This window comes from Nannospalax galili, unplaced genomic scaffold, assembly GCF_000622305.1.
Source record: "Nannospalax galili isolate Female #2095 unplaced genomic scaffold, S.galili_v1.0 scaffold675, whole genome shotgun sequence".
Classification (NCBI taxonomy): Eukaryota; Metazoa; Chordata; class Mammalia; order Rodentia; family Spalacidae; genus Nannospalax; species Nannospalax galili.
The window spans coordinates 1,080,694-1,098,941 of NW_008337205.1; the positions used below are offsets into that span (position 1 = coordinate 1,080,694).

The following is an 18,248-nucleotide window of genomic DNA, read 5'->3' on the forward strand; positions in this document are numbered from 1 at the left end:
AAAAGAAAGGGGACTGGAGAGGTGGCTCGGGGGATAAGAGCACTTGCTGTTCTTCCGGAGGATCCAGGTTTGACTCCCAGTACCCACATGGAGGCTCTGTTGTCCTCCTCTGGCCTTCTTGGGCAACACACACACACACACACACACACACACACCAATAAACATACCAGCAATCAAAACACTTGTACAAAAAAAATTTTTTTTAGAAGGAAGGAAGGAAATAAAGATGGCCATAGGTAGACAAGTTGGCAGGAGGCCTTTGGGGGTCTCCAGGGCACTCAATGTGAGCAGGAGTCAGGCACCTGCCAGGCTATGTTGCCCAAGGTTGTTCTTGGACACTTGTCTTGAGGGAAGTAGGAGCCTGCTTCCATCTTGGGTCTCCCTCCGTAGGGCACAGCCAGAGGTTTAAGGTGGCCCCCAGGGTGATGGACCCTGGCCTTTTTTGCAGTCCTCTGACTAGAAGATTTTAGATGAAGACTAGGTGGATAAACAGTGAAGAAGCTTTATAAAGACAAAGGGCAGGTAACCGGACCCTGGTGTTTCCCACCCCTCCCCCAAGCCTGCCCAGCTGATCCCAGGCTCATGAAGTCAGCAATCAGGAGCCATGTAATTAAAGGCTTGGAAAGGGAGTGCCCAGATGAAAACAGCTGCTTGGTTGGTTGGATTGTAGAAGGCTGGTCCTGCTTTCTTAATGAGGAGTCTGCAAGGGCTCAGGGGAGGTCAGGAAGGGGATGGCTGTGTCACTGCCCTGGCAGGACCAGAGTGCAGCAGCCAAAGTGATGTGCTAACATCCAGTCCTCAGGGGAGCCAAGCAGAGCCCAGGACCCCTGTCTGCAAGGGTCATAGGAAGAGGAACTATGTTTCCAGCTGGGGTCTCCCATCTGGGCTTCTTAAGTAGACGGTAGACCTCTGGGTTCCTTACTGGATAGAAATTCTTAAATACCTTGAAGTTTCTTACCAGGATCAAGTTTCAGAAGCTATCCATTAGAGGCTGTTGCCTTCCTTTCCTTTCTTTTGAGATTTATATTTACTTTTTAAAAAACATTTTTATTTATTATTTTTATTTTATGTGAATGCATATATTGTCTGCATGTAGGTAGTTGTGCAATGCCCGCAGAGGACAGAAGAGACTGTCAGATCCCCTGGAATTGAAATTACAGACAGTTGTTAGCTGCCATGTGGGTGCTGGGATTCGAACCCGGGTCTTCTGTAAGAACAGTCAGTGTTCTTAACTGCTGAGCCATCTCTCCAGCCCCTTTTAATATTTTAAAAATATTTTTATTTAGAGATTTATATTTACTTTTAATTACATATATATGTATATGTCTGTGTGTATGTGTATGCAAGTGCAATGCCCATAATGGCCAGAAGAAGACATCAGATCCCCTGGAGCTGGAGCTACAGGCAGTTGTGAGTCACCCACCATGGGTTCTGTAGACTGAGCTTGGGTACTCTACAAACTGCTGAGCCATCTCTCCAGTCTCTGTCTCTCTTTCCTTGTTTGTGTTTGAGACAGAGTCTCCTGTATTCATGACTAGTTTTGAACTTGCTATATAGCTGAGGATTACTTTGAACTCTTGATCCTCTGCTTCTACCTCTGAGGTGCTTAGACAGCAGGCATACATCCCCATGCCTAGTTTATGTGGTGCTGAGAATTCGAACCCAGGTCCTCATGCATGCTATCCAAGAACTCTATCAACTGAGCTCCATCTCCAGCCCATATTTACTTACCTATCCAGTCTTTGAGTGGCTCAGATGGTGGTCTGAGGCCTTGAGCACTGGGTCAGGGAAGGCAGAAACTGAGCTATTTCCTGATTTTTCACAAAGGTTTTGAGCTGTCAGAGGCGGTGCACAGCTGTAGTCCCAGCACTTGGGAGGCTGAGACAGGAGGATCATGAGTTCTAGGTCATCCTGGGAGGAGGAGGGGGAGGGGGAGGAAGAGGAAAATGAGGTAGAAGAAGGGGAAGGGAAAGAGGAGAAGGAAGAGGAGGAGGAAGGGGAGGAGGAGGAGGAAGAAAAGGAGGAGGAAGAGGAAGTGGTGGTGAATTAAGTTTTACTCAGCTGGTCTCATCCTGGCAGGCAGTTTAAAGCAGGCAGACCCTGCCACTCAACCCTCTAGCCACACATACCTTGGGGTCATTCCGCCCCTGTATGTTCAAGAAGAGACACAGGTCCCACCAACAAGCCTCCAAACTCAGCAACATCCAAGTAACAGACAAACCAGAAAGGAAATAAAGAAGCAAATAAATTCCAACACAGACATTGGATGGAACCCACAGAGAATAAAAACAAATTAAATACAGAGCAGTACATATGAGTCTCCAAACACTCTTTGGGGGGAAAGAAGAAACAAGATATGAATGTGTTTATTTTAAGGCGAGGTGTATATGTTACTTATGGATGTGACTGTTCTCAGATAGAAGGAATAATTCATTAACCTGGAGACTGAGGCAGTGGCTTCCAGGAGGGACACACAAAATCTCTCTGTCTCTGTTCTTTTCTTTTCCTCTCTCTTTCCTCCTCTCCTTCCCTCCCTCCCTTTTCTTCTTTTCACCTTTCTTCTTTCCTTCCTTCATCCCTTTCTCCATCCTTCCATTCCCCTTCCTTCCCTCTTTTGTGTGTGTGTGTGTGTGTGTGTGTGTGTGTGTGTGATGTGAACATGTTCGTGTGGGTATGTCTACCTGTGTGCACATGGGGACCAGATATCAATGCTGAGCATCTTCCTCAATCACTCTCCACCTTGTTTTTTGAGACATGGTCTCTCACTGGATCTGGAGCTCACCAATTCTGGTAGACTGGCTGGCAAGTGAGACTCAGGGATCTGACTGTCTCCACTTCCCCAGAGCTAGAATTATAGACATATGATACCACGCCAAGCTGTGGGTGGGTATCCGAAGTTGGATCCTCATGTTTGTGTGGCAAGGACTTTACCAACTGAGCCATCTCCCCAGCCCCCTGGACATATAGTAGCTCTGAAGCATCTAATATTATTCTATTTCTTCAGTGGGGAGGTGAGGGCTTGGGAGTCAAGTTAATACTTATTGTATAAACAGCACCCCTGTGTTTCATGAACTCTGTTTGTCTGATCTATTTCACAATACATATAATTTCACCAGAATCCTCAGACACAGAGGCAGAGGATGGCCCAGTTCCTGGGAATAATGAGATTCTTTCTAAACAGATAAATCAGGACACCAGAATCAGTGTGGTTCATTAGTGGGAAAGACAAATTGGTCCTTTTGAATTTGGTCCCCCTCCCCAACCCCGTCTCATATGGTGTTCATTCCAGCAGACAGTCTGAGCATCGTTTCTGTCTCTCATTTTCCACAAATAAGAGCCTCGTTTCCTCCTTGAACTGCCAACTCAGCAGCTGCCATCCTGATTTCTGCAGTTTGGCCATGGGTTCTGTTGTCCTCTTCCCACACCCTATTGTGCCTGTTTAACTCTCTGTTCTCAGATTTTTAGGCTCGGGGCACTCCTTACCTCATGCTTGAGTCCTGCCATGTCCATCTCTTCTGGGTGGATGTGTAATCTCTACTGATGTACCTTCCTGGACAGGGAACTCAGTCCTGTACATGGTTACCTTATCCAAGCATCTCGCTCCTTTGCAGCCATCTACCTGTTGCTTCGAGTCTGTAGACACAGACTACAGTCCATCGACCTCTTCCTTGGCAGATGTTTGAAGATGATAGTTTAGAAGCTCCTAACCACCCCCCCCCCCGTCCTAGGAACCCAGCTTTAGTTCCTCACACTGTGTTTCTGTTGATCTCTCTGAAGCCTCCTCCCTCTTGTCTCCATACCACTGTAGGGATTTCTTAAAATTATTTTTAATTATGTGTACCAGTGCCTGTATAGGCTAGAAGAACTGGATCCCCTGGAACTGGAGTTACAGGTGTTTGTGAACTGGGTGCTAGGAATTGAACTATGGTCCTCTGCAAGAGTAGCACATGCTCTTAACCACTGAGACATCTCTCCAGCCTGTGTGGGGATTTTGAGATCCTGGGATTTATTAGAATTTGGGTGGGCTTAGATAAAAGGCAGGTAAGGGGCTGGGGAGATGGCTCAGTCAGCCAAGGGCTCTCCTTGCAAACATAAAGACCTGAGTTCAATCCCCAGAACCTACATAAAGGTGAAAGAGAGAACCAACTCCACAAAGTTGTCCTTTGATCTCCATACACGTGCCATGGCATGCATATACACATACATACATCATACATACATACACACACACACAGTCAGAATAAACTTTTTTTAAAAAGCCAAGTTGTGGGGCTAGAGAGATGGCTCAGCAGCTAAGCACAGTGGCTGCTCTTGCAGAGGACCCAAGTTCAGTTCCCAGCACCCACATGGTAGCTAACAATCATTTTTAACTCCAGTTCCAGGATACCTGACACCCTGATCTATCTTCAAGTGGGCATTCACAAATGGATACACTTACATACATGCAGGCAAAATAGTCATATACATAAAATAGTAACAATAAAAAGTGAGATGTGGTGATATGCACTTTAATTCCAGCACTGATGAGGTGAAGACAGACACATAACTGGGGCTCATGGCCATCCGACTTAGCTAAATTGGTGTGTTCAAGGCCCAGGAGAGACCCTGTCTCAAAACCACAAGATGGATGAGCTGGGGATGTAGCTCAGTTGGTGGAGTGCTTGCCAGCATGCACAAAGCTCTGAGTTCCATCCCCAGTACACCAGGTATGGTGGGTGGTACACACCTGTAATACTAGCACCTTGGAGGTGGAGGCAGGAGACTCATAAGTTCAAGGTCATCTTTGGCTACATAATGAGCTCAAGTCAGCCTGGGCTACATGAGACCTTGTCTCAAAGAAAAAGGAAACAAAAATGAAAAAACCCAAGGTATACACAATATGTAAGGGTTGACAGTCAAGGTTGTCCTCTGGCATCTGCACACATGCATACATATGTGTAACTGCACACATATGAACATATGCACACACAAAGATACGCATATACAAAGGAAGAAAAACAAGGAAAGAAAGAGGCAGGGCCAGCAAGGGGGCAGGGCAGGGGGAAGGGCCTTTACTCCCAGCACTTGGGAGGCAGAGGCAGGTGGATCTTTGTGAGTTCCAGGCCAGCTGGGGCTACCGGGAGACCCTGTCTCAAAAAGACAAAAAAAATTATTTTTATTTTATGTGTATGAGTGTATTGCCTGCATGTGTGTAAGTGCTGCCATGTCCATGTTGTGCAATGCCTGTGGAGGGCATCAGATACTCTGGAACTGGAGTTACAGATGGTTGTTAGCTGCCATGTGGGTACTGGGAATCAAACCTGAGTCCTCCATAACAGCAGTCAGTGCTCTTAAGCACTGAGTCATCTCTCCAGACCAAGGATTGCTCTTTATATAACAATCCAGTCTCAAGGGAACTAACCCTCAGTGAGAGCTACACTAGTTCCTTCTGGAGGCAGCACCTCTAGGGGCCTAACTTATTTCATTAGATCTTGTCTCTTAAGGGGCCTACTATTTTATCATTGCCAGCAAGCCAACCTCTGGGACACACACTTAGACCATATCTAAACTGTGACAGGATCCTTGGACATCCCATTTGTCTACCTGTCACCCCCTGTTTACTGAGGGTATTGGTCTTCAGTTATGTTTCCCCTTATTCCTCTGGTCCAGCTCAGCCTTCTGGTCACTCACCCCCAAGCCTGGCCAGGCACTTCTTTCCACTTACTCATCCTCTTTCCTGACTGTCATTTGCTGCTATTGGCACCCTATTTAGTGTTCTCATTGCTGTGACACATTACTCGACAAAATAAATCTAAGGAGGGAGGGTTTATGTGACTCACAGTTTGAGGACACAACCCATCATGGTGGGATGGCATGGTGGCAGGAGCGTGAGGCAGCTGGTCACATGTCATCCACAGTCAGGAAGCAGAGAGAAATGAATGATGGTACTCAGCTTGCTTTCTCATTTGTGTTTAGTCCAGGACCCCAGTCCATGGGGTGGTGCTGCCCACATTCAGGGTGGGTCTTCCCTCCTTAGTTAATCCTATCTAGAAACTATCTCACGAATGTGTCTAGAGGTTTGCTTCCACAGTAATTCTAAATCAAAATGACAATATTAACCATCATAATGATCAACCAGAAATTAAAGCTTTTCAAGCAAAAATGAAATGTTCATCAAATTAATGATCTTAAGTATTTTTTTAAAAAGTAAGGGGCTGGAAAGATGGCTTGGCAGTTAACAGCACTGTTTTAGCAGAGGACCTAGGTTTGATTCCCAGCACCCACATGGCAGCTATGAACTGTCCTTAACTCCAGTTCCCAGGGAATCTGATGCCCTCTCCTGACCTCTGTGGGCATTGCACAACACCGGTGCACTCACATACATGCAGGCAATACACTCATACACATAAAATAAAAATAATAAATTATATATAGACTGGGGTTGGAGAAATGGCTCAGTAGTTAAGGGCGATCGTTGCTCTTGCAGAAGACTGAAATTCAGTTCTCAGAACCCATGTTGGGTGGCTCACAGAACTGCCTATAACTCTAGCTCCAGGGAAGCTGGTGCCCTCCTCAGAACTGTGTGGGCATTACACTCACATGCACATACACACACACACACACATACACATATACACACACGTATGTATATACATATACATAAATAAAAATGTTTTAAAATCTTAGAACACTAAAATTGTACAGAAGGAGTTCAGCCATGGTCATGAGAACTGGTGGAAGCCAGTTTCACCACTCTCTGTCCATATCACCTGTCTGCAGAAAACTGCTTGTCATTCCTTTAATTTTTGTCTCAGAGGTTACCTCCCTGTCCTAGTTTGTTTTATATTACTGTGATAAAACACTGACCAAAACCCACTAAGGGAGGAAAGGGTTTATTTCATTTCCCAGGTCACAGTTAATCTCTGAGGGAAGCCAGGGCAGGAACCCAAGGCAGGAACCTGGAGGCAGGAACTGAAGCAGAGATAATGGAGGAAAGCTGCTTACTAACTTGCTCCTCTGGCCTGTGCTCAGCCTGCTTTCTTATATAACCTAGGACCACCTGCCCAGAAGTGGCACCACCCACAGTGGGCTGGGCCCTCCTACATCACTCAACAATCAAGAAAATACCTCACAGACATGCCTACAGGCCAGTCTGACAAAGAACATTCCACAGTTGAGGTTCCCTCTTCCCAGGTGTGTCAAATTGACAACTGAAACTATCCAGTATACCTGTGTCTCTAGGAACACATCCCTTTCACCTGTATTTGTATTTTGAGTTTCAAGCTATCAACACCAATTGTGGCCTTGACCTTGAGATCCTTCTGCTTCAGTCTTCCAAGTTCTGGGATTATAGGTGTAAACCACCATGCCTGGCTTGGTTTTACCATTTTTAGTGTTCTAGTTATCTTTCTGTTGCTGTGATGAAACACTATGACCAAAAGCAACTTAGGGAGGAAAGGATTTATTTCATCTTACAACTTCCAGGTCTTAGTCCATCACTGAAATTACTGAAAGAAGTCAGGGCAGGAACTCATGGCAGGATCCTGGAGGTAGGAACTGAAGCAGAGACTATGGAGGAATACTGCTTACTGGCTTGCTTCCTCTGGCTTGCTCAGATCTCTTTCTTATACAGCCCAGGACCACCTGCCTAGAAATGGCACTGCCCACAGTGGGCTGGGTTCTCCTACATTAATTAGCAATTAAGAAAATGCTCCACAGGCCAATTTGATGGAGGAAATTCCTCCTTTGAGATTCCCTCATCCTAGATTTGTATCAAGTTGACCAGAGCTAACAATGACAGATAGTGTGATGATTTATCTTGATTTCCCACTTGATAGAGCAGAGAGACACCTGGTAGATTACTAGTGCATACATCTGGATGTCTCTATGAGGCTGATTCCAGTTATGATGAGATCAGGAGAGCTCTGACCCAACTGATAGTTTAATTTATTGATTCAAAATTGAAATTGGGGCTGGGGATGTAGGTCAATTTGTATAGTGATTACCTGGCATGCGGGAAGCCCTGGGTTACATTTCTAGTACTGCATAGACCAAGTGTGGTGGTACATACCTAAGTGTAATCATAGCACTTAGGAGGTGGAGGTAGGAGAATCAGAGGAGGATCAGGCTACATAGGAAGTTGGAAGTCAGCTTGGACTATATGAGACCCAATCTAAAAAAAAAATCTAGGCTGGAGATATGGCTCAGAAATTAAGAACACTGGCTGCTCTTGCAGAGGACCTGGGTTCAGTTCCTAGCACCTCAGGGAGGCTAACAAGTATTTGTAACTCCAATTCAAGGGGATCGATGCCCTCTTCTTGTCTGACCTCCACAGGTACTGGATGCATGTGGTGCACTTACGTGCAAGCAAAACACTCATACACAAAATATACATAAAATAAAAATAAAATATTTTTTAAAACCCAAGTTGATATTAGTTATGTTTCTGTTGCTGTGAGAAAATACGATGACCAAAAACAACTTGAGGAAGAAAGGGTTTCTTTTGGCTTACAGTCCAGAGGGAGAGTCCATCCTGGTGGGAAGGCATGGCCTGATGACAGGAGCAGGAAGCTGGATGATCACATTTTCATTCACACACAGGAAGAAGAGAGCAAGAACTGGAAATGGAGTGAGGCTATTGTCTTAGTTTGTTCTTCATTGCTGTGACAAAACACTCTGACCAGTACCAACTTGGGGAGGAAAGGGTTTATTTGTCTTACATCTCCCAGGTCGCAGTTCATCAGGGAGCCCAAGGTAGGAACTCAGGGCAGGAACCTGGAGGCAGGAGCTGGAGCACAGGCCATGGAGGAATGCTGCTTACAGGCTTGCTCCCCTGGCCCCTGCTCAGCCTGCTTTCTTATGCAACACAGGCCCGCCTGCCCAGGGGTGGCACCACCCACAGTGGGCTGGGCCCTCCCACATCACTCATCAAGAAGATGCCCTTCAGACATGGCCACAGGCCAGTCCAATAGAGGCAATTCCCCTACTGAGGCTCCCTCAACCCAGGTGTGTCAAGTTGACACTAAAGCTATCCAGCACAGCTATAAACCCTCAAAATTTGTCCCCAGTGAGTACGTCCTCCAACGATGCTCTACTCCAAAAAGTTCCACAATCTCTCTAAATAGTGTCACTAGGACCAAGTGTTCAAATACATGATCCTATGGAGGATATTCCTCGTTCAAACCACTATACCAAGTGAGGTAGTGCACACTATCATCCCAGCATTGTGGATATGAAGGCAAGAGGATCAGGAGTTCAAGGTCACCCTCAACTTCATAGTGAGTTTGAGGCCAACTTGGGCTACATGAAACCCTATTGAAAAAAAAAAAAGCAAAGTTGGAATAGACTGTTGGCAGATGATGGAGTTATAGAAGGTCAGATCCAGTTGGAGGAAGAAGGTCACTAGGGGTGGGTCTTGAAAGGCATATCTTTCTCTTCTCACTTCCTGTTACTCCTCTCTCTGCTTTGTGTCTGCCATGAAGTGAGCAGCTTTGTCCCACCACATGCTCCCCATGCCTTGCTTTGGGCCCAAACCAGTGGGGGCCAGTTGATAATGAGAACTCTGAAGGCATGAGTCAGAATACACTTTTCCTCATTCAAGTTGTTTATCAGGTATTTTGTCATAGCAATGAAACGTCTAACACAGCATGAAGACTTCTGGGTCAGAGGATTGAAGTTGTAACTTAACCCCTCCCATTCCCCTTCCAAAATAGTCACTCTACCATTTTAAAAACATATTTATTTTATTTTTTTATTCATGCACATGTGTCTGTATGTGCATATGTTCACGTACTGCTTGCAGAAGCCAGAAGAGGGAGTTGGATTCCCTAGAGCTGAAGTTACACATGGTTGTGAGCCACTTAACGTGGTGCTGGGAACTAAACTCGTGTCCTCTGGAGCAAGCACTCTTAACTGCTGAGCCATCTCTCCAGCCCCTCACTCCCTTATTTGATAGAGCCATCTCTATCAATAATATTCAGAAGGTTAACAATTGAAAGAAAGTTTTGACAACATGCTACCCATGATGAAGACAGTGAGTGCTTTCAATGCTGTGGTTATGTGAGTAGTGTCATTGCAAAATTCAGTGATTGTTTGTGAATGATTTTTTTTAATCCTTATCTTTATTTCCCTGGCAGATTCTAAATGCTATTCTTTTGCTTCCATTTATTGCTTCTCAAGTCATTCTAACGTTTCTGGAATACTATCAATCTGTAGAATCCCCCATCCTCCCTGGGCCCCTTCTCACTAATGCTTGCTACTCATCTATCTTTGCTACTCCTCTGGGCTGGACCTACTGTTGTCCTATGTCTTATTTCTTCCTCTTTCTTCAGTTATTTATATTTTCCTTCCTCTAGGAGGATTAGAGAGGTATTAACCTTGTTGAGAGTTGTTTTTAGATACAGAACTCAGGGTTCCTAGCTAATTTAGTTTCTTATAGAACTCAGGGTTCCTGGATAATTTAGTTGAATACAAAACTCAGGACTGCTGGCTAGTTTGGTTGGGTATAGAACTTAGGGTTCCTGGCTGGTTTTGGCCGAGGATAGAAGAGGCATGCACCACTATGCCCTACGGGTCTTTATTCTCTTTTTCCTCTCTTCTTATGGGTGGTCCACACATCTGTGCCCCAGACAGCTAACATACCAGGGTGTGTGGACTGGGCTGGGTGCTTGTATTCTCTGTTCCTGGAAGCTATGTACCCTGCTCTTTGGTGGCCTTGGGGCACCTCTATAACAAGAATCACCACTGTAGGAGTTGGGAAATGGCTCAGTTGGTAAAGTTCTTCCTATTCAAGCACATGGGTGCGAGTTCAGTCCCCAGAATCCTTGTAAAAAAAAAAAAAGCCAGGTGTAGTGGCATTCACTTGAAATCCCAGCACTGGGGTGACAGAGTCAGGAAAATCCTTGGGACTCACTGGCCAGCCAGCCTAGCCTACTTGATTTGTTCCAGGCCATTGAGAGACCCTGTCTCAAAAAGAATGGTGGAGGTCAGAGAGATGTCTCAGCAGTTCAGAGCACTGGATACTCTTGCAGAGGACCCAGGTTTGACTTCCAGCATCCACATGATGGCTAACAACCATCAGTAACTCCAGTTCCAGGGGATCTGATGATGCCCTCTTCTGGCCTCCACAGGCATTGCATGTACGTGGTGCACATATGTACATGTAGGCAAAACACTCATACAAGTAACTAATTTAAAAATAAAATTTAAATAAATTTTTAAAATTGAAAAAAAATAAATTTAAAAAATGATGGATGGTATTTGAGGATCTGGCTTCCAGACACATGTGAATAGAATACATGGGTACATGCACACATATGAACTCTCTCTCACACACACACTTATGCCAAGAGTCATTGTTGTCCAATGGGAAGCCATGGGTGCTCCCTGGGACCCCCAAATACCCAGGGGTCAGAGTCCTATTTTTATGCAGTGGGCTGATGGAAGCAGATTCTAGACCATGTGACTTGGGGCTGGTATGTGGGTATTTATCCGAACAAACAGGTTTTGTGTATATTTTGCGATCTTAGCATCTTTAATTTGTCGCACAACAAATTGGAGAGGATTTAGCATGTATTTAATTAATTTGACGAAAATAGTTCAACAACTGTAAACAAGTCTGAGGAGAGAGGCTTGATCACTCACTGGAAAGCTAAACTCTTAATTCTTTGGGGCTTAGTGAGGGCAGGGGCTGGAGGCCGAGTCACTGCTCGAGTTTGCTGTGCAGGGAAAAGGGAAGCAGGCACAGCTCTGGCACAAGGGCATAAAGCATGGGGTGGCTGGAGAGCTGGATTAGCTAAGTCTCAGTCACAAGCTTCCTGTCAGTCATGGCTCCCTCATGAGGAAGTGACTAGAAGCTCTGCTCCCCCTCCACCCACCCCAAGACTCATGACCCTTCCTGGATACCCTGTTGGAAATCCTTAGAGTCCACTCTATTCCTACTTGTCCTCTGGGGTGAATCTCTTCCAAGAAGATTTTGTATCAGCTGAGGATTCTGTTTGGGAGTTAAGATGATGGCTGAGGCAGTACAGTGCATGCCCCCAAAGCAGGCAGACCTGAGTTTGATCCCCAGAACCCACATAAAATTTTGGGCACATACCTTTAATTCCAGCGTTGGGGAGACAGAGGCAGGTGGATCTCTCTCAAGGCCAGCCAGGTCTACATAGTGAGTTCTAGGCCAGCTGGGGCTAAAGAGAGAACCTGTCTCAAAAAAAGAAGAAAGGAAGGATGGAAGGAACAAATGAATGAACGAAAGAAGGAAGGACAGAAAAAAGTTAGGAGTGGTAGTACATGCTTGTAATCCCAGTTCTGGGGAGATCCTGGGGATCCCTGGCCAGTTATTCTAGCTGGATGGGAGAGTTTTTTGTCAGTGAGAGTCTATCAAAAGTAGGGCTTGGGGAGATGGCTCTGTGGGTAAAGAAAGTGCTTGCTGTACAAGATGAAGACTTGAGTTCAGATCCCCATGTAAATATCTGGGCACATGGCACATGCCTGTAACACTAGTGTTAGGGGACAGACACCAGAGGATTCCTGGGGCTCACTGGCCAGTCAGTCTAGGCAGCTGTGGTGAATTCCAGGTTCAGCAAGAGATGCTGTCTAAAAAAAATAGATACCTGACCTTGACCTCTGGTTCCACATGTCCATGGGTAAATGCATCCCACACCTCCAAAACAAAGTGGATGGCTCCTGAGGAATGGCACAGCTCCTAGGCCTACACACACACACACACACACACACACACACACACAGAGAGAGAGAGAGAGAGAGAGAGAGAGAGAGACTATGCTTGGCTACAAGTGACAGAACCACCCAAGAATGGTTTAAACAAGATGAGAACTCAGCATATAAGAAGCCCTAGGGGATGGAGAGATGGTTCAGCTGTTAACAGCACTGGCTGCTCTTGCAGAGGATCCAGGTTCGATTCCCAGCACCTACTGGTGACTAACAACCATCTGTAACTCTGGTTCCAGGGAATCGGATGTCCTCTTCTGACCTCCAAGGGCACTACACGACACAGGTGCACTTACATATATGCAGGCAATACACTCATACACATAAAATAAAAATAATTTTTTTAAAAGAAGCCCTAAGATTCCAGCATTCAGGAGACAGAGGCAGGCAGCTCTCTGTGAGACTGAAGTCAGCCTGGTCTACATAGTGAGTTCCAGGATAGCAGGGGTGTGATGGCTAATCCTGGGTGACAGTTTGGCTGGATCTGGGATTAACTGAAGTGAGAGGTCTTCTTGATTGGACCATTTGAAGCTAGGAGACCCACCCTAAATGTGGGCCATTACCTTCTGATGGCATCCCATATAAAAGGCCATGATAGAAGGAAGCTCTTGCTTTTTTGCTGCTTGCCTTCTCTCTCACTGGTGAATTCGTCTTGTTACTGTGACCAACTTCGGATTCCAGCATAGCCTGAAAACTAGCAGATCTCCCAGAATCCATCAGGCCTTCAGTACCAGATCGGGACTACTGAGACATCCAGCCTCATGAACTGAGCAGCTACCAGATTCTCAGCCCCTCTAGTGTGGTGCAGCCATTGTTGAACTACTCGGACTCTATCCTGTGAGCTAATCTAATAAATCCATATTTTTTCATAAATATATGTATTTTCATAAATCCATATATATATTCATTCTACTGGTTTTGTTTCTTTAGAGAACACTGACTAACATATGGGGCTACAGGGCAACTATGTTTCAAAAAAAAAGCCCTAAAATAGGAGATTCATAATTCTATGGTGGTCTCAGTATCTCTTGCTCTTTTCCTTCACCTTTGGGTACTGGCTTTATATCTTTGAAACCCTCTCCTGGCCTCAAGACAGCTGCCATGTCTTCAGACATCACATCTATGTTTTTGATAGCATACAGGAATAGTGCAAGCTATCTAAGACCGTGCCTTTCTGGAAATAACACCCAATGTCTTTTACATGACATAGGCAAAAATTTCATCACCTTATGGTCTCTGTTATCATGGAGGGTTAAAAATTGTAGTACCTTTGGGGGCAACAGATGTACTTAATGAAGTCAGGGCCCTGTTATGAAGGAAGGAGGGCTGGGTCTGGTGGCACAGACCTTTCATCCCAGCAACTTGGGAGGCTGAGGAAGGATGGGCTTAAGATACTTTGGGTGACAGGGTGAGTTCAAGGCCAACCTGGGCAAGAGAGATCCTGTCACAAAATAAAAAAAATAAAAAGAGGGCTAGGGATAAGGTTCAGTGGTCAAACACCTGCCTAGAATCCCCCAGTGAGGGACTAGGGGTATGGCTCAGTCGTAGAATGCTGGTGTTAATAACGGGGGAAGCTAGCCAGCCTGAGACATGTGGGATGTCTGTACAGCCTTTGTAGTTTTTCTGTAAATCTAAAACTGTTCTAAGACTTTTCTCCTGGGTTCTGGGGAGGGGTACCTTTGGGAGGCAGGTCCTACTTCTTTTTTTCCCTCTCCCCTATGGTGCCCCAGCCTGTGGTAGAAAGCCAGGTGAGGGAGAGGCCTGTAGCTGGAGAGGCATCTCACCTGTGGGTGTTAAGCAGCTGGGTGGCTGGCTGTACCCCAAGGCCAGCCCGGTATGGGAGCTTCGCCATCCCAGGCAACTTGGCTAATCATTCTGTCAGGGCGGCAGGATGTGGCTCAATATAATTATAGTTTGTTCAGTTTAGTCGCTGTCAGCTGAAGGCCCCCAGGGGAGGGTGCAAGGAGGTTCCAAGAGGCATAAAGCTCCCATTAGTAGAGCAAATTGGGCCTGTTTGGCAGCCTGCAGGCCTGGGGAAGGCCTCAGAGCAGATCTTGTCTGAGCCACCCTGTTGAAGAATGCTCCAGGGGCACCCCCAGGGAGGGTCAACTCAGATCTAGAGTGGGCTGAATCCCATCTAGAAATGTTATGGTGCTTTGGAGGTGCCCTTCCCAATTCCAGGCCTCAGTTTCCCCAGCTTTCCAAAGAATGTGGTCTACCTGGCTGGTCAGGAGAGAGAGAGAGAGAGAGAGAGAGAGAGAGAGAGAGAGAGAGAGAGAATCAGGGACTTGGGTTCAACAGCATGTGCCTGCCATCTTGGCACTCAGGAGGCTAAGGCAGGAGGATTGCCAATTCCAGGACAGCCTGGGCTACATGATGCTCTGCCTCAAAACAAAAGCAATAACAAAAACAAATGAGTAAATACAAAGAAACTAAGGCTGCTAATTCGTTGTGCTCATTGATAAGAGCCATGATCACCGGTGGCAAAATGGCTGATCTGGTTTGACTGAAATGTTCCCCACAAGTCTACTGTTTGAATGCCTTGTCCCAAGGAGGTGGCACTGTTGGGAGAGGTTGTCAAACTTTTAAGGGGCCTGTGTGGAGGAAGTGGGTCATTGGGAGTGGGCCTTTAAAAATTATAGAAGGCTCCTGTTTTCCTGTCACATTCTCTCAGTTTACTGATTCACCATGATGTGAGAAGTCTCGGCCACAAACTCCCACTGCCATAACTCCACCATGATGGATGGGAACCCTCTGAAACTGGGAGCCAAGATAAATCCTTCCTTCCATAAGTTGTTTCTGTCAGGTAACTAATACAGTCTCAGCCTCTCTCTCTCTCTCTCTCTCTCTCTCTCTCTCTCTCTCTCATGACTTCTCCTATATATTTTTTGTCTCACGTATATATTATACTCTCTCCCTCTCTCTCTCTCTCTCTCTCTCTCTCTCTCTCTCTCTCTCTCTCTCTCCCCCTTCTCCTCCTCTCTCTTTGGACAAGGTCTCACTATGTAGCTCTTGCTAGCCTAGAATTTTCTATGTAGACCAGGCTGGCCTCATACTCAAAGATATACCTTCCTCTGCCTCTTGAGTGCTGGCATTAAAGGCTTGCACCCTCCATTCCTGTCCACTAATCCATCCATTCTAAGATGGATGGCTATGTCTTGGCTTCCAGAATTTACTGTCCCCAGGCCCATGGTGAAGCAAGGAGATTGCAAATATTTTTACCTGTGGCCCCTTGAAAATCCCTGTGCACCATTCCCAGCACTGAACTACAGCTCTCTTGGGACCACAGTGGCCTAAGGGACACAGCAGACTAGATCCACAGGAAACACCTAAAGACATCAACGGCCATATTCCCAACACTTGCTAGTCAGCTTTGTCAAATCAATACAGTTTACAGACATCTGAGAGGAAAACTTCCATTGAATAATTGTCCTTATCAGGCTGGTCTGTGGGAAGGATTGTCTTGATTGTTAATTGATGCAGAAGGGCCCAGCCTGCTGTGGTGGCATCATTCCCTAGGTCTTGGGCTGTATAAGGAAGCTAGCTGAGCCAGGTATAGTGGCACACATCTTTAATTCCAGAACTCTAGAAGCAGAGACAGGAGGATCTCTGTGAGACTGAGGCCTGCCTGGTTTACATAGTGATATCCAGGCCAGTCAGGGCTGCATAGTGAGACCCTGTCTCAGAAAAAGAAAGCTAGCTGAGTATGATCCTGTGAGTGACCCAGCAAGCAGCATCCTCCATGGTTTCTGCTTCAAGTCCCTGCTTGAGTTCCTGCCCTGACTTCCCTCAGTGATGAACTGTGACCTGGAAGTATAAGCCAGATAAACCGTTTCTTCCCCAAAGCTGCTTTGGTCAAGTGTTTTATCACAGCAACAGAAGGGAAGCAGAACAGAACCCTGTCCATCTCTGAGCTTCACATCTGTCATGTTTTATGAGGAAGTTCCAGATTGGAGATGGACATCCCCAAGTCCTGTGGCCATACCCAGTAAACCATCGAAACTCCTGATAGACCAGAAGCTGATGAGGAGCCAAAGGCTAGGTTTTGATCCAGAGAGGCCAGGAATCCCACAGTCATATTCTAGGCAGAATCCTGATTTACAACCAATTAGTCTTTTTTCCCTCCCTCCCCAAAGGAAATTGCCTCTCTCATCTGTCAGCTCTCTGATTACCAGATATAATGGTCGAGACTTTTTTTTTAGGACAATTGAGGGGTTTTCTGTCTTTTTCCTAAACCCCTGGTGTTGCCTCCTTTCCAGACCCCCAACTATAAGCCTTCCTTTCATTAGAAAAAGCAAGCAAGCAAACCTTTAAAAACAACAAAAATGTATCCCATAATCCTTCCTTCATGTTTTATAGCTGCAGGCCCGAAGGGTGAGCCAAGCCTGGGCATCCATATGATAGAAGCACAGGAGAGCATTGTTCAAAGCACCTGTGGCCAAGGACATCCTGCTTGTAAAAATAGCTGTGGGTTGGATGAAGTCAAGGAGAAAGGGGTCATATCTGTGTGCCCCTTTGGGCCCTGAGGCACCCCTACATCAGAGGAGAGGGAAGCTCAGTGCCAGGCATGGAAACTCTTCCCTGGGTTCTTTGTGGGGTTTTGGCTGTTATCTTTGTGTGTGTGTGTGTGTGTGTGTGTGTGTGTGTGTGTGTGTGTGTGCTTTCCTTAGTTACTTTCTACCCTCTACTTTATTTTTTGAGACAGGGTCTCTCTCTTGGCCTGGAGTTTCCCGATTCACCTGGGCTGGCTGGTGAGTGAGCCCCAGGGATCTGCCTGTCTCTGTCTCCCCAGTGATGGAATTACAAGCACATTGTGTCACACCTAGCTTTTTACATGGGTTCTGGGGGACTGAACTCAGGTCCTTCTGCCTGCAATGAAAACACTTTAGTGACTGAGCTACCCCTCTAGGCCTAGTGATTCGTTGTTTTTTGTTGTTGTTGGCATGGCCTCTCAATGTAGCCCGGGCTGGGCTTGAACTCACGATCTTCCTGCTTCAGCCTTCTGAGTGCTGGGATTACAGGTACCACCATGCCCAGCTCTTCATAGGCCTTGGAGGCCATTCTTTATGATCCAAGTTTCCCTGTGACCCTGACCCCCTCATGCTATGTGACTTCACACCTTTATGAGTGTGCTGGAACATTTCAGAAATTCCCTGTTCTTCTCCCTGGACCACTGACAAACAAATCTCATTGTGTCCTCCAGTATTTTTTTTTTTAAACAGAATCTTTTAAAAAAATGTGTATGATTGTTTTTCCTACATGTATGTAAGTATACCATGTTGTGCAATGCCCACAGAGGCCAGAAAGGGTGTTGAATCTCCCTGGAACTGGAGTCATGGATGGTTGTTAGTTACTATGTGTGTGCTGGGAACTGAACTTAGGTCCTCAGTGATCACAGTGTTCTTAACCTCTGACCCTCTCCAACCCCTTGTTTTTGAGACAGGGTCATGCTATGTAGGCCCGGGCTGACCTAGAATTCTCTATGTAGATCAGGCTGGCCTTGAACTGACAGAGATCTGCCTGAGTCTGCCTCCTGACTG

General features: G+C 46.0%; 1 protein-coding gene across 1 annotated transcript in view; it reads left to right on the forward strand.

Moving 5' to 3' along the window:
• Myl10 (myosin light chain 10) overlaps window positions 1-18,248 on the forward strand; it is a 146,862-nt gene that overhangs the window by 108,607 nt on the left and 20,007 nt on the right. The gene's annotated exons all lie outside the window — the stretch shown is intronic.